General features: G+C 43.9%; 2 protein-coding genes and 1 pseudogene across 3 annotated transcripts in view; all 3 read right to left on the reverse strand.

The window, feature by feature from the left end:
* LOC113431829 (uncharacterized) overlaps nt 1-11,675 on the reverse strand; it is a 28,535-nt gene extending 16,860 nt beyond the window's left edge. The window contains exon 1 of the mRNA XM_087953057.1: nt 11,601-11,675. The gene's annotated coding sequence lies outside the window, so the exon portion shown is untranslated. The remainder of the gene's footprint in view (nt 1-11,600) is intronic.
* Nucleotides 1-16,777, reverse strand: part of LOC113432128 (uncharacterized) — a 44,807-nt gene that overhangs the window by 16,860 nt on the left and 11,170 nt on the right. The gene's annotated exons all lie outside the window — the stretch shown is intronic.
* Nucleotides 7,569-16,777, reverse strand: part of LOC148131670 (uncharacterized) — a 47,416-nt pseudogene continuing 38,207 nt past the window's right edge. Inside the window, exon 2 of the transcript XR_015747082.1 lies at nt 7,569-10,956. The product of XR_015747082.1 is annotated as an uncharacterized LOC148131670 (transcript). The remainder of the gene's footprint in view (nt 10,957-16,777) is intronic.

Genomic DNA, 16,777 nt, shown 5'->3' on the forward strand with positions numbered 1-16,777 from the left:
TTCCTACCAATCACTTTATTTGGGATCACAGGATACCGTCTCTCTCCCTGCTCCACCCGAGAATGGAGCTGAAAAGGAGGTTAGTGAAGGAACGTGGCTGCATTGGAAGGGGTGTGTGTGAGGGAGCTCTGTGTTTGTGTGTGTATGTGTGTACAAGAGAGAGAGAGAAGATGAACGCCAGCCCTCTGAGGTTAGATTGGATCTCTCCCTCTCCCTCTCTCCACCCACCCACCCCCAGTGCCAGTGGTGGAGCATCAGTGTTTGGCCAGCAGGGAGCCAGGCAAGGCGCGTCACTTGCTTTTTGGCCGCGAAAAAAGCGGACTGGGGTGTGGTGGTCTCTCATGAATAAATACACCGAGACAATTGTCTTGAAGCCAGATCGGGATGAGAGCACAGGGCAAACTCTGACATCCTCTTTTATTAGAAGCAATCTTTGTTAACGTAGCAATTTTTTGTTAGTGTGTTATCACAAAATCATTACATCACACAAAATGCCATATAAGCATACAAAGCTGTAAAGTCTAAGTTTGCTACAGTTCTGGGTAAGAAATGGCAACAGTTTGACCTTGTTCCTTGCTTCGTGTTCCAGGCAACTACCAGAAGGCCCGTTGTCCTTGCACGTACACAAGGAACAAAGAGTAATAATTCCCACATCTCCTCTGTTTTTCTTTTTTAAGAGACAGGGAGTGTTTTAGTTCCAACAACAGCCTTTGTCAGGCGCGTAGGCAAGAGTGCTGTGCATGCTGATGTTATCCATGGCGTTCGTGACTTCTTCGACCATCACAAACATCTTGTCCTCGTCTGGGTCATCACAGGTTGGCTCTCCCATTTCATCTTCGGATGGCAGTGGTTCATATGTGTTAGTTATTTGTTGATTCCAGAGAGCCATTACCTGCGCAGTGGCTTTTTTCTCAGCCAAAAGGGATAAACTGTTAGAAATAGTGCATACAAAGATAGGTAATACACAAGGCAATATAATACATCCCGCAGCAATCATACCAATAAGCGCTACAATAGCTTGCAAACCAGGTAATTTTGGGAACCAGGATCCAAACATGTCTCTAAAATCAAGACCATTCCATGTTTGTACGGGTACATGCGCAATCTTGATCATTCTATCAGTAATTTGTTGGATAACTTTTCCACTATCATCTACTTCAATACAACAATTACTAAGGTTAAATTTTCCACACACTCCTCCTTCTTTGGCAAGAGGATAATCTAAAGCCAAGCGATTTTGCATGATATATGTTCTAGACAATGCACTTTCTTTAGCTAGCATTTTCAAAGCAAGAGCAGTTTCATTGGTTATAATTTCTAATACAGCTTGCAACCGTATAATTCTATTGAGCATATATATGGGGGTATACCAATAGTTGTAAACAGCGGTGGCCCCCACGTTAGTCCCGGACACCTTTTGAAAGAGATATTTCTTTTCCTGTAGATAAGATCTTTGCCAGCTGTGTGAGCCGCAGGTAACTCCTGCAGCGTCGTTAGGACCTTGACCTTTGTTGATGGCAAAGCAAGCATCAAAACATACAGAAGTGTTGGTAACCCCCCGAGTGACATTATGGGTTATGTACCCATTTTTTGCTTGACTGGTTGAGAATATTGAGGCAAGGTCAGAGCTGGATCCTCCTTTGTAGGCATAGACATACAGCGAGGCGATAATGGGCCCCACAGCCTTGGGCTCGTAGCATTGGATACCTTGTTTGGTGTAGCATCGTGCGTATTGAGTGTTGTTATGCAAACAAGGGGAGACCGTCGTGGAGTTGCATTCAGACTTCAAAGTATGATAGATCAGGATGGATTGGGTCTTCATTCCGCTACGAGTAGTTTTGATGCAGGCGTCGCAGGAGGATGGGATGGCTGTCATATCGGCAGGAACGATGTGGAAACCCAGGAAGCAAATGATGAATGCAGTGGGCAGCTTCATGATGCTGATGTAGGCAAGGCTGGTTTGGGTAGAAAAGGCCTTACTTGTCGTCTGGGGACCCAGATGGTGTTGTTGTTGTAGGAAACAGCAGCGTACCCTCGGCCCCAGGTTATAAGTTCAGCAGGACCTTTCCACTGAGGATCTGGAAGCTGACGAAAATATACCGTTGGTCTGGGTTCAAGATGAGGCGAAGAAGCGAAATGACGTGATGCCGCCGTGCATGGGGGGGATCCGGACTCATTGAGGAAGTTAAGAGTAAATAAACAAACATTTAATGCATTCTGGAGTCCTGGCAACCCTGTGACAGTCTTAAATTTCAATTTTAACTGTCTGGCCAAGGCTTTTTTGTTTTGATGAAAATAGCTATGACTGTCCCAGGGTGTTTGTTGTGAAAGAATCATGCAAGAGATGGCGCTGTCTGCGGTTGCAGCTGCGGCCGCCGCATCAGCCATATCGTTGCCCTCTTGCAAAGAGCTGGGAAATGGCTGATGACTGCGGATATGAGCAACATAGTAGAGATGAGAGCGATTAACAAGCAAGGTTTGTAAGGCAAGAAATTGCTGTAATAAATCGGGCTGTAACAGCGGGGAGAGATAAGCATAGGCAATGTTCTTGATTAAGTAAACAACATACAAGCTATCTAAAATTAAGTTAAAAGGTTGGTGTTTGAATTCAGCGAACGCAATGATAGCAGCAGCCAATTCAGAGCGTTGCGCAGACTTTTGAGGAGAGGTTATTTTTGTTTTCCAATCGCTATCTATTTTCCAAACACATGCCCCATAATTTTTTCCTCTGTCGGCGTAGACAGTAATTGCCGAAGAGATAGGGCCGGGTGCTTCTTTTGTAGCCAATTCAAAGGGAACAGTTTTTAACAGAGTTAGCCTCCCATCAGGAGGGGGATGGCATGAGATTTTCACTGGCCAGTCCCCCAGCACTGACTGGAGAGATTCGGAGTTGATCAGCAGAGTATCCCAATCTGACAGGGACATGGGGACATATAGTACACTTGGCTCTATCCCAGCCAGGGATTTGCTGCGTTGACGACTCTTACTAATCAGCACAGTGTATAAAGAAGCTTTTGTACTAAGAGATTTTTTAGGGGTGTGAGGAAGATGTATCCATTCTAAGATAAGGAGGTTGTTAGTATGCTGAGACTTTTGGGTTAATATAGCAGTAGGTAAGGAGGGGGTATTAAGCAAGATTAAGGAAATAGGAGCATTGTTGTGACATCGGTCGACCCACCTTTTCTGCATAATGTGCTGTATGTCCTGGGTGATTTTTAATTGATGATCTGTAAGGGTAATTTTATCCCCTGGAGTGGTTCCTCCCTTTAACACATCAAACAGGGGGCTGAGCATGTGTGTAGTGATGCCAAAATAGGGACGGGTCCAATTAATAGCCCCTAAATATTGTTGTAATTGTACGAGGGATGTCTACACAATGGCATCACTTGTGGATGGACTGAAACTTGTATATCAAAAATATGAAAAAGAAAAGCAAGAAGGGAAAGATGTCCTTGGCACTCTTTTCCAATTTTTTTTTTAACAGAATGACTGGGACAAAGAAAAGCCATCTTTGATGAACAAGTGACTTTAGTTGGGGAAGGAAAAGGCCTGGAAAAACAACCCAAAAAGAGAAGAATAAGGTGAAAGAGGGAAAGCAGAATAAAAGGGAGGTGGAGAGACAAGGGGGCAAAGAGGACAAGGAGAAGAAGAAGCAAGGGAGAAAGGAAGAGATGAGAAGCCTTAATGGTGGGGAGCAAGATGCAAAGAAGCAAAAGTTCTCCAGAGATAATAGACAAATTCCACTGAAAAAGGGATTCCAGAAAGACACACAAGACCGCACTTCTACACCTGCATCCAGAAATAACCATAGAAAACTGGAAGCAACATGCAATTCAAAATGTGACAAAACACTCAGTATAATCTAGTGAAACCTTTGCTAAGAAAAAGGGGAGTACTGTAATGAATGAAACAATGATTTAAGAAATGGGATGTGGTGGGGGGTGGTGGAAACAATCCTGGAAAGCACAAGTGTTCCCACAAAGGCATGATATCTAACCGGAAGGGGTAAAATGTTTAAGATATAAATGATTGTCAACATCAATGATTACACTATGTTATCCCAGCGAAACCTTTTGTGAAATGAGAGACCTGAAGTAGGAGAAGGGGGAACACTGCAATGAAATAATGATCTATAATATGTGATGTGGTTTAACTGAAAAGCAATGCACCAAATGTTCAAGACACAAATGAACATCAACACTAATGAATAAACCTGTATTGGTTTTAACAATACTGCATAATTTCAGAACGCACCAGACAGAATCCCAATGCAAATTATGTGTTCTATATTAAGTATTATAAATATAGGGGAAAGAGATAAAGGCATCACACTCCATTCAGTGCACAGGAGAAGTTTTTCTTCAAAGAAGAAAGACAAATGGATAGCTGGAAATAGAACAGACAAAGAATAACAAACACTATAATTCGAATTGAGAGGAGATAAACAAAATAAAATTGAGAAAATTCAAAAGAGAGGAGGAGCTACGCAGAAAACCGAAAATGCCAATAAGATATGGAATGGTATGCAAAATGAACACGAATTTGAATTTGTGTCTGTACCAAGAGTTTTGACCCGGGACTAAGCAACTTTCAGAAAAGAGATTTTTTATGCTTTTATGTTTTGTGTTTCTGTGTATTTGTGTTTTGTATGTCTTTAAAAATTAATAAAACTTGTTAAAAAAAAAGATTAATGGCTGAGAGTTTTGAGGAAGGATAAAGCAGATCAGGAACCACAGAGATTCCTTTGAGGAGGGCATGAGGGTGAGTCATTCTAGCTGCAAGATTAGCAGGTACATCTGAATAAAATTGAATTTTTATAATATTTGTATAATCCTGATCAATAATCCCTGGAATCACAAAAAAAACCTTTCATAGAAGCTGAGGAACGAGGCAAGGCCAACTCTTCCGAAAAAGAGCAGCACCTCCCTCTGGGGCCCGGCATTGGGTTTTGAAATGTCCAGGCTTCCCACGATTGAAGCAATTCCCAGTAGGTTTAAGACCCTTTTGCAAAGCTATAGCCAAGGTCTCCATGTTATAAAATTGCAAACTTACTACAGCACAAGCTTTAATCAAATCTGCCAAGGTTGCCTCCACCCGAGCGAGCAAAGGCTGCAAATTTATTGCCTGCCGCTCCACAGTTGGAAACTGCCCTGCCCCATAGATTTGATCAGGTATATACAAACTCCCTAAATTATTTCCTTTGTTAATTGCTTCTCTTTGATATTCTGCATCAAATACCATGTATTGTGTCCCGTTCAAAATCATTCTCATTAATTCTTTCCAATTTTGTGGAATCATCTTTTCAGCTTGCCCCAGACTGTGAAGCAAACTTTGAATGCCAAATTCCCTCACAGATTTCTTTAAAAGAAATAAAGGCAGTGGATTCCAGACAGCCTGTAAATTTACTGCATTATCAATTTGCCTCTGAATGGAAAACAATTGCATGGAGTCAATCCCCCCCCCCCTCCAGCTGTCCTGTTTGAAAAGCTACTTGCAGAGCTGTTTGAACTCTTCCTGCATGGGGTGTATTTATTTTAGGATTTCCCACCTTGACATTTCCTGATGGATTTTTAGGAGCTGTCGGGGGAGATTTACTGATCTCATTTGCCTCTGAGGGGGGGTGGCAGTCGGTTTAAAAGACACAGGCATCACAGCGGGGGGCAAGAGTTGTACAGCAGGATTCACATAGGGAGGGGGTCCAGAAAGGGGGGCAAGTAGGGGTTGCTCTAGAAAGGAGATAGCCTCAAAAACCACCCTCCAAGCAATTAATATAGATGAAGGAGCTCTTGCATGAAGGTATTTTCCAATCTCTTTCCATACTGTAGTTTTGATACTGCCTTTAGCCGGATAAAAAGGGCAGTGTTGCCAAATGTATTCTAGGAGTTCCTCAATAGAGGTTTTTGTGAGGGGGGCATGAAGGAAGCCCCCCTTTTTAAAGGTAAAAATTTTTCGTTTGGTTAATTCTCTTACTTCCTCAATGTGCAATTTCTGATCCTGAGAGAATCCTCCACCCATACTCACGAGGGATCCACGGCGATCGCCTGCGAACGGATCAGGGATGAGGTATACCAAGGCTATGCCAGCCGATGAGTATGGATGGTCCAAAGACGTACCACCTCGCAGATGATCACGTCGGGGTCACCAGTTGTGGTGGTCTCTCATGAATAAATACACCGAGACAATTGTCTTGAAGCCAGATCGGGATGAGAGCACAGGGCAAACTCTGACATCCTCTTTTATTAGAAGCAATCTTTGTTAACGTAGCAATTTTTTGTTAGTGTGTTATCACAAACTCATTACATCACACAAAATGCCATATAAGCATACAAAGCTGTAAAGTCTAAGTTTGCTACAGTTCTGGGTAAGAAATGGCAACAGTTTGACCTTGTTCCTTGCTTCGTGTTCCAGGCAACTACCAGAAGGCCCGTTGTCCTTGCACGTACACAAGGAACAAAGAGTAATAATTCCCACACTGGGGGGTCAGGCAAGGCGTGTTGGGAAAAAAGTAAGACACCCCTCAACAAGATAGCCTAGCCATTTTTTCGGGGGTCTAAGAAACATGGTAGAAGGTAAAACCAACGGTGGGGGAGGGAAATCCACCCCAGGGTGGCTTGCTGACATTCATGGGAAAGTCGGTCCCATATTCCTGAGCTGCAGTAGTCACAGGACTGGCCCTTTGGTCATCAACAGCCAGTCTTGTGACTACTGCAGCTCTGGAATATGGGACCGACTTTCCCATCAACGTCAGCAAGCCACCATCAGTCAAAATTCATATTAGTAGTTGGCGGGATTTAAAATTATGAGTTTGGTGGTCCCTGAGGTCCAAAAGGTTGGTGACCCCTGCTGTAGACAATCCCCTCTGACTCTTAGGTTGGCTTTGGGGACATTGAAAGGGTTTCTGACTCCTAACCATAAGACTCCGAACCAACTCCATATGGTCAGCTGTCCAAAACCCATGTGGTTCGGCCCCCAGCCTCTATTTTGTCTCCAGTGCCTTTCTCCTGGCTTGGAACTGGACCTGGATATTTCTTCCAACAGTTGCCTTTATTTAATGTTGCTTGATATCTTTATATAGCCCTGTGAGAGATTCAGAGGCTTTGGGATCATTGCAAAGCATTTCCAACTCCTAAATATAGTAAGACGAAACATGATAAAGATGATGCACTGAAATGTGACATCAAGGAAAAAGGGAAAACGGATTAAATATATTTTTACTATTTAAATTTTAGAAATTTTGCACGTGTTTAAATTTGAAAGTTCTTCAACTTAAGACTCAGGCCAAGAACCTCTTGGTTTCTCCACACACCTGGCCTGGTCCTGGTTGTTCAGTGTCCTTCATGTAATGAGAGCTATTTAAAAAATTATAACCTTTCTGAATGGTGTTAGGGAAATAAATATTGGAATTCCTTGGTGTCTTCCAATCTCAGAAAAATCAGGATCATTCATCTGCCTAGCTAAAATGTCACTTTCGCTGCTAAAAAAAAATGTTCCTCCCTATATCTGAAGGATACATTTTTGAAAAAAATATTAAGGAGCCCTGAGGGACAAGTGAAAGAAGAGGAACCGTGTTCTGTTCACAGAAATTCTGACACTTTCCTTTATTTGTCTTTCTCAAAAGCTATTCAAGATTCTTACGCAATGCTGTTTTAGAAATTAAAAATTATCTACTATACAATTTTTCCCCTCACATCTCCCGACCAAGGGGGGGGGGGGGAACCACACAATTATCAGTCCATTGATGCTGCTCTCAGGCCCCAGCTCTCAAAGGCTAATAAGGAGGCAACTCCAAGCAAAGGAGATCACAGCAGGAGCTGCAAATAAACTGGAAATCCTGTGCTCAAAACCACAATTCCTTTCTCCTCAACTCAATATTCCGATAGGTCTTCTCCATGAAGGTCTCCTGCATGGCCCAACAGCCTTTACATTTGATATTTTACACAAGTTTTGTCACTGCCCCAAACTCCCCCAAATATACTTGTTATTCATATAGTTTTTTCTACTTGTGTGCTTCATTCCTGACACAATCTGAACAGACATGCTTGGTTTTCTGAATTCCTGGAACTGTTTGGAAAAGATGAACTTTGAAACGCTTCTGCTTCTCTTCTCTCATTTTCTCCTTATATGAGGAGCCTCAATCTCTAGCTATAGGCTTAGTGGTCCTATCCCCAAGAGATGCTGGTTGAGGAATTCTGGGGCTGAAATACTTGGGGCTACCCAAGGAGAAAAAGGCTGGGACTCTGTACGTGGCATTTTTATCCTCCACTGTGGTAAAAATGCAATGAACATTCAAAAAAAGATTTTTCACAATTTCTGCAAAAATAAATACAGGTAATCCCCAGGTTATGAGTGTTCCCTTAGTGAACATTAAAAGTTATGTGATAAGCACCCCCTGGAATTTCCAAACAAATCCTGAAATTATGAATATTGCAGCACCACGGCAGTTGTTCACTCTTATGAATGACCGCAGAGGCTCTGCAACATTCACCCCTATTCTGCCCCCCCACCCCCAGCTAGGTCTTCCCAGGCACTTTGCTTGTGGAGTCACTTACCTTCCAAAGATATCTCTGTTGTAGTTTCCTTGCCTGCATTTGCAGAGAACAGAGGCCTAACGTACCATGAGATCATGCAAGATCAGTCGCCTGAAATCTTGTGTAATCTCACACTTTAGGCCTCTATTCTCTGCAAACTGAGACCTGGACATTTGCAAACCGATGGAAGGCTTCGGTCCTTCAGTTCTTCCCTCCGTTTGCCGATTCCTTGCCAAAGCCTGCAGGGAGATTCTGTTCCTGTAGGCTTCTGCAGCCCTTTGCAAAAAGCTTTTGTTGGCATCCGCGGAGCTTGGGAAGAACAGAAACACTCCTCTGAAACCCTGTTCCTATCCTACAGGAAAAGGCTTTTTGCAAAGGGCTGCCAAAGCCTACAGGAACACAATCCTCAAGTTCTTTGCTGACAAGAAAGTAGCCTCGAGAGGCTGTACACAGCTTCTCGAGGTTGCTTTCTCGGTGCCGGAGGCCTCATCGGGCTGATATGGGGTGAGAAAGCAGCAAATGCAAGAGAGGAAGCAGGAAGTGATATCATTCAATGTATGAGATTCACTCCCACTAATTCTCAAGTTACGGATTGAATGGGCAGGCTGCAAGGCATTCGTAGCTTGAGGACTTTCTATATCTAGCAAATTCTGCTGGTGATGAGCAGATAGTCATTATCAAACTAATATGTCACAATTTTTTCTTTCCTCCTTCCCGTCTAAAACATATTTGCCTACAAAAAATTAGACAAATGCTTTGTAGTCAAGTTAAACAGTCAATTGCTCACCTGGATTTAAAATGGGTCATTAGAAATGAAATTCAAACCTTCCCTACACTCATCACTTGGGGCCTTGTGTGCATTTTCTTGTGTGCGATAAGGGTGGAATGTTTCCTGAAGCACTATCCACACTCGGAACATTCAAATGGTTTCTCACCTGTGTGTATAAGCATATGATTTAGAACGCGAGCTTTAATACTGAAATCTTTCCCACAGTCTAGACACTTGTATGGTTTCTCTCCTGTGTGAGTTCTCTGGTGTGTCACTAGGCTGGAACGCTGACGGAAACTTTTCCCGCAATCACAACATTCAAAGGGCTTCTCTCCTGTGTGATACTGTTGATACTCCTCTGGTGTATCAACAGGCTAGAATGCAAACTGAAGCTTTTCCTACAGTCAGGACATTCAAAGGGTTTCTCTCCTGTGTGAGTCCTCTGGTGTCTCACCAGGCTAGAACTCTGACTGAAACTTTTCCCACAATCAGGACATTCAAAGGGCTTCTCTCCTGTGTGAGTCCTCTGGTGTATCACCAGATTGGAATTTGAACTGAAACTTTTCTCACAATCAGGACATTGAAAGGGTTTCTCCCCTGTGTGTGTACTCTGGCGTGTCAGCAGGCTGGAACTCTGGCTGAAACTTTTATCACAATCAGGACATTCAAAGGGTTTCTCTCCTGTGTGAGTCCTCTGGTGTGTCACCAGGCTGCAACTCTGACTGAAACTTTTCCCACCATCAGGATATTGAAAGGGTTTCTCTCCTGTGTGAATCCGCTGGTGTATCACCAGGCTGGAATTCTTACTGAAACTGTTCCCACAAACAAGGCATTCAAACGGTTTCTCTCCTGTGTGAGTTCTCTGGTGACTAATGAGGTTGGAATTTCTATTGAAACCTTTCCCACAATCAGGACATCCAAATGGTTTCTCTCCTGTGTGAGTCCTCTGGTGTATCACCAGGCTGGAATTATCACTGAAACCTTTCCCACAATCAGGACATTCAAACCGTTTCCCCCTGGTACGAGTCCTTTGGTGTATCACCATATTGCCATGATCGCAAAAGCATTTACTGTATTGGGAGCACTTGAAGGGCTTCTTTCCTGTGTGGTTCCTTCAATGAAACAAAACGGAGTTGTTCTGATCAAAGGTTTTGCCACATTCAGAGTATATGTAAGATTTTTCTCCAGTTTGGATCTTCTCAGGCATAATCAGGTGTGATTTCAAGTTGAATCTTTCCTACAACAGGCACGACTATGGAACTTTTCCACAACCCATATTCTTCAGGAGGTCAAAAATCTAGATGATCCCTTGTTTGTGCTTTCATTTAGTGGTGATTTTCTTCCTCATGAAGTGAGGCCTGTCTCATTGTGTGCCCTACATGGCTATCCAATTGATCTTTTCCTCCCCACTGACTTCCCTCTTTTGCTGAATGGAAAAATAATCGCCCTTGATTTTTCATGTAATGTATGCTTGAGTTTTGCATACTCTGCTTTTTCCAGGTAGAAATCTTCTCTTGATTTTCTCTCACCTGCCTAGGAAGGATTATGTGGCTTTCTCAAGGAAATGGAAAATATTTTGATTTCTGGACTGATTTGTTTTCCTTTTCAATGTTGCTTGTTATTCGTTGTCCAGAGTGCTCTTATTGCCATCCTCTTTGTCTATAAGATTCAAATAAAAATGTATGTTTAATTGTGCATAAACTGGTTGCAGAAGATGAGAAAAAAAGAAAAAAAGGTTTACGTTAGAATGACAAAGCAAACATGCCACAATGCTCCAATAAGCTCTAACATCAATCATGATTCATTTCACCCATGGAAGACCAGATCCAAGTTCAAAAATCCATTCAATGATGAAATTCACTTGTTGACTGGGCCAATCACAAATTCTTACCACTGCAAACAGTTGTTTTCAAATACAATCCAGTGAAAAAAGATGCACATTCTTTCATTTCTATAGTTTTACTTATCATAAAAATAATTGCAACAGAACAGAATTACAGAATTGGAAGGGTCTTCTAATCCAACTGCTGCTCAAGCAGGAGACCCTGAACAACCTCTGGAGGGGAGCCATTCCCAAAGGATCCACCTTCGCTTGAAAGAGGCTCTTTAAATCTTCCCCCCAGCAGAGAATTGCAGCCGCCAGTTTCACAGCGTGCAGCCCCAGCGGGCTCCGATCTGGGGAGGGAAGGAACCAGCAGCTGACACGCTTCAGCCCAGTTGCTTCTCTGCTTCCAGGCCGTGGAGGGAACCGAACAGCCCGACTTGCTCCCGGACTCTCCTCCCACCTGCTGCCCCCAACTCACCTGCCAGCTGCTGCTTCCATCTTGGGAAGAGCACAGAAGCCGCTCTGCCCACCAACTTCCTCCCATGATTCATCCGGAAAGGGAAGTTCCCCTACGCTTCTCCTCCTTTCTAACAATGCAGTACTCAATGGTTTAAAAAAAAAAAAAAAAAAAACTCCTTTTTTTAAGCGCAAGCGCGGTGTCGATGCCTTTCTAGGCACAGATGTTGCCTGACCGCCGTCTAGCAACAGGAGGTGGAAAAATACGCCTGTCCAATCTCCACCAAGGCATTTGGAAGATTTTTTTTCACTGATTATATGGCAGCAGGTCGTTTTCGACTCCTAGCAACCGATCTTTGCAACTGAATCAAGTGAAACACTGAAACGTGACGCTATTTAGCTCTGTTTTGGGTGCCTTTGGGTCAGTCTTGATGCCTGGCCTTGCAGTTTCCTTGGCAAGGGTTTTTGGAAGGGGTTCCCCCTTTTCCTTCATCCCCACACCACACTGGATCTTCTTCCTCCGCACAAAATATACCCGTTGACCTGTTCCTGCTGCTCCAAAAGCAAATTCAAGGCTGCAGCTTCCAAGATCAATCAATAACTCAATCAATTAATCATAATGGAGCTGGAAGGGACCTTGGAGGTCTTCTAGTCTGGCCCCCTGCTCAAGCCGGAGCCCTGTAGCATTTCAGACAAGTGACTGTCCAGTCTCTTCTTTAAAACCTCCAGGGACAAAGCACGCACAACATCTGAAGGCAAAGCTGTTCCACTGGTTTATTGTCCTCACTGTTAGGAAGTTTCTCCTGAATTCCAGGTTGCTTGTCTCCTTCATTAGTTTCCATCCATTCTTCCTTGTTTTGCCTTCTGGTGCTTTGGAAGAACCAACAGCATGCAGTTCTGGGAAAGCTGACAAAAATGGCTAAATGAATGGATGGATCTTTATAGGTTTCTGTGACTTTGAAGTATGAAGTGTTTTCGGGACTGTGCAATGAAGGGGCTTTTGTGTCTTTTGCTATTTCAGGTGGTGGGTTAATTATACGGTATTATGTCAGATCACCCAGCAAGAGTCAACCAAGCCTGGGACTCAAAAGACAACCTACCAAGTTACCCCTGCATGGCCCCATGGGAGTCTGACCCAACACAAACTCAAATTCAAAGCCCAACAGGGGGCATAAAACCCAGGGACTCTCAGTATCTCCTCCTTTTCTACCCAGGATCTCCAAGCCATGTAGTCCTGTCCACCATTAAACCATCTTTCCAAGCAGTCTCCGTGTTTCCAGTGTCTTTCTTCCCCACTTGGAACTTATCAGTTTCTATCCATTATGTCCTAAAAGTCCTTAAAATCCTGTCCTTAGAATTTGGGTGGGGGAATGCAAATTTTCATCCCATCAACTGGAGCTGAAGGTGTTTTGTTGGTGAAAAGACTGGCCTGGGTTTCTTAATGGGCACAAAACACCCATCTCTAAAGACTTCAGACATTTGCTGAAAGCTGTTCAGACTGCTTTCTGTCTTTGTTAAAAAAAAAAAATCCTCTGGGGAAATATAATATTTTGACTTTTTTTGTTCTGCCTTCTGTACAGAGTTAGATGTTGTCCTCTGTACAGATCCAGATAGATAAACTCAACAAAGCATCCATACAAAGTCTTTATTATTGGTTCATCAGGTATCCTCATAACTCACCTTTATGACAAAGTTCTTCTTAATGTCCAATCCTTTGTATATCTGTCTTTGTAGGTAAAAAGATAGTTATCTCCTTATCCCCGTAGCGGTAGAAAGAGCAGCTACCACGAGTCAGTGAGTTCAGGCAAGAGTGAAGAAACCTCCCCCAACCCATCAAGGGCTCAATTTAGTGACCAATCAGGATTACAGATGTGGTCACGTGACATGGATTACATTTCTCAGGATACCTTAACTACATTTACCATGATGCATTCCCTTAAGGGGACAGCTCACAAATCCGAACTAACTATCCAATTCCCATACCACGACTGTGAGTTGCAACGTCCTGTCAATTTTGTTTGTCGGAAGCCAATTCTGAAGGTTCCAAATGATGATTCCATGACTGTGGGACACCGCAACTATCATAATTGCAAGCCAGTGCCACCCCCCAAATAACTGTGAGGGCCACAAAGGTCTACTTTTTCAGCACCATTGTAAGTGGCAGGTGAGGACTGTCTATAAAACTGAACATCCCAAATGATGCTCGGTAGCTATTATTTAAAAAATCCTAGGTTAAGCACAGTTGTACCAGGATATTAAATGGACGGTGCACTACTAGGAAATCCTGTGTTTGTTTGCTACATAGGGAAGTTTTAAAAAAAAAATCACAGAAGGCAGCAGTGGCATTATCAGTTTCCAAGAAAAAAAAACATGTCCATAAAATCACAAGTTAACGTACCCTAATACGAAGGAGAACCAGTTTTAAAGCATGCACCATCAATAGAATAAAATCTGGGGAGCGAAGGAATATGTAGTGTAGAAAGTTAGCAACCACTTTTCTCCTAGAAGAATGAAATATTTTGAGAAATATTAAAAAGGCAGAATATTATATTTCCCTGGAGAGAGAAAGCAGTCCCCACCTTCCTAAATAGCCCACAGCAGATGTCAGCACTTAAGAGAGAGCTTAAGATAGCTCTATCCATAAGCAAATACTGTCAACGCATGGCTGAGCAGAGAGAATGGGAGAGCTCTTCCTCCTGGCAGGCAGGGAAGCTGCATGGCTGACCCTGTGCTGTCTTCCACCCCACGCGATGCTGCTCACTTGCCTGGCCAGTGTGTGTCAGAAGAGCGAGAGGCAGGAAAGTTTGCCCAAGTCTTCTCCTCCTTCATGGGCATACACAGAGCATGCAGACATCTCATGGCGCTCTGCTGCTGCTTGGAAGATGTCCTGCTCCTTAAGGTACTTTGACACGGAGGGGAGGGGGATGATAAAGGGACAGGCAGGGCATCTTTTTCTGTGAAGGGAGGCAGAAAAACATTCCCCTTCTCGGGCATACACACAGAGAGTGCACACACAGTGCCGGGAGGACTTTCCATGAGGAGATGGTGTGTGGGTGAGCCATGAGTCCCTACGGTGCCGTGAGTTGTGTGCACGCTGTTGAGGTAATTCCCGGTTAGGAGAATGAGCAAATACAGGGAGACGTATTTGAGAGGAGTATTTGAATAATACACATACAGCACACAGATACACTGTACAGTAAATGTAGGTTTTTACTTCCAGAAACGTTAAGCAAATTTCAAGATAAGCAGTCCAAAAGTCATTCACAGGTTAAATCAGTCAGTTTTCAATCCAGGGATAATTCAATAACAAAGTCCAGTGTCAAAAACAGTTCAGTATCAGACTTACATTAAATCCAGTAATATCAATTAGAAGAAATGGAGCAACGGCAATACTTTCCAACAGAAGGAAACAGAGATACACTTACGCTCTCTTCTGAGACTCAGACTAAGACTAAAACAACCCAAGTTTCTGGCTCCATCTTATGGCTGTTTAAGTAACCACACCCAATTGCAGTTTTTAGCATGCTCTTAAAGAGACAGTATTAAATGTCTATCCTGGTTTATATATTTCTAACCCAAATACCTGTTAGGTGACTTATATTCCTAACACACACTCTGTATGTGTGTATGCCCGAGAAGGAGGAAAAGACTTGGGCAAACATTTCTGCCTCCCTTCGCTCCGCTGCTGCTCGGAAGTCAGCCGCTGCAGTCTGTCCCTTTAAGGTACTTCAACGCGGCAAGGAGGAGGGACCATAAAAGGACAGGCAGGGCACAGGAGCTGCCTTCCGAGCAGCTCTGCTAAGAATGGAGGCAGAAAAGTTCAGTAAGTCTTCTCCTCATTTTGTCAGCCCAAGGGCGGAATGGGGGGAAAGGTAAGGTACGTAGGCAATCGCCCTGTCTCTGCAGCATCGGTCATGTGACTGGGTGGGTGTGGCCAACTCGATGTCACTCACAGTTGGTGCCGCCCCCACCTTGCCGTGAGTGATGTCAAGTTGGCCACGCCCACCCAGTCACATGACCCAAACCATGCCCTCAGAACTCGTGATGGTAAATTTTGAATCCCACCCCTGCTCAGATAGATCCAGGGGTGGGATTCTACCAGTTCTGTCCACCTCTGTAGAACTGGTAGTTCTGAAGAGCAGCAGACAGAGAGCATACATACAACCAGTTCTATGTCTGCTTCTGTTTTGGCCCGGCTGCCCTCCCGGGCTGTTACCTGACCTTTATTTCCTGCTTTTTCCACTGCAGCTGCTTTGCGCGACATAGCTGAGGTTGAAAAAGCAGGGGAAAAGGGCTTTTCCAACCGCTGCGCACTTGCACGCAGCGCTGCTCAGCTGTCCGGGCAGCTCAGCAGGTTGTAAATTGCACTCGGTGCAAAGCGCGCGTGACGCAGAGCAACAGAACCCGTATAGTTATACCAGCCAGATCCCACCCCTGGATAGATCTGTTCCACCAACAGAGCCTGGAAAGTTTAGGGAATCACGCCAGAGCGCAATACCTTCTGTTAGGGAGAAAGGAGAGACTGTGTGAAAATGGAATGGAAAAGTGAATGAGAGAGTTGAACTTGGGCAACCAGCTGGGAAGTTACTGAGGGAAGTCCTGTTAGGAGGTGTCCTTATCTCTGGAAAGCACGTAGAGGTCCTCCTGGACTCTCCTGAGTTCGAAAAGTGTGGCAGGAAGAAGGGGTCCTTACCTCAAGGAAGGAAAGCAGAGGTCCTCCCATCTTCCTTGAGTCCAAAAACTGCTGCGGGGTGAAATGTCAGGGAAGGAGGCGCCCTTACTCTCTTCAGAGAACAGTAGATTCCTTCCCGACCCCATTTTGGCCTCCAAACCTACAGCATTATTCCCTTGGTAGGAGGGGTCCTTACTCTGGGAAGGGAACCAGAGTCCTCCCAGACCCTTTTTGTCTGAAAACTGTGATGGGGCGAGTTTCCTTAGGAGACTCGATTTGCCGGAGATCCAGCTATAGCTCAAGGGTTGTGGTTTTCTTCCCCCTAAGGGGAATTCCTTGATGCCTGGGATGAGAAGCAATTGGCCGCCCAGGCGGGAATGAGGAAGAAGCTCATGTGCAAGTTATGAGAAATGGTCTTTGCTCAGAGATGAAGCTGGAAAACCAATTTGGCTAAATGAAGGTACTTAAAAGAAAATGGAAACATATAAATAGGAATGTTGGGGTTTTGGTTTTTTTTGTTAGTTTGT

This window comes from Notechis scutatus, chromosome 2, assembly GCF_049901735.1.
Source record: "Notechis scutatus isolate UNSWTSFEM ecotype Mainland chromosome 2, rNotScu1.2, whole genome shotgun sequence".
In the NCBI taxonomy this organism is placed as follows: Eukaryota; Metazoa; Chordata; class Lepidosauria; order Squamata; family Elapidae; genus Notechis; species Notechis scutatus.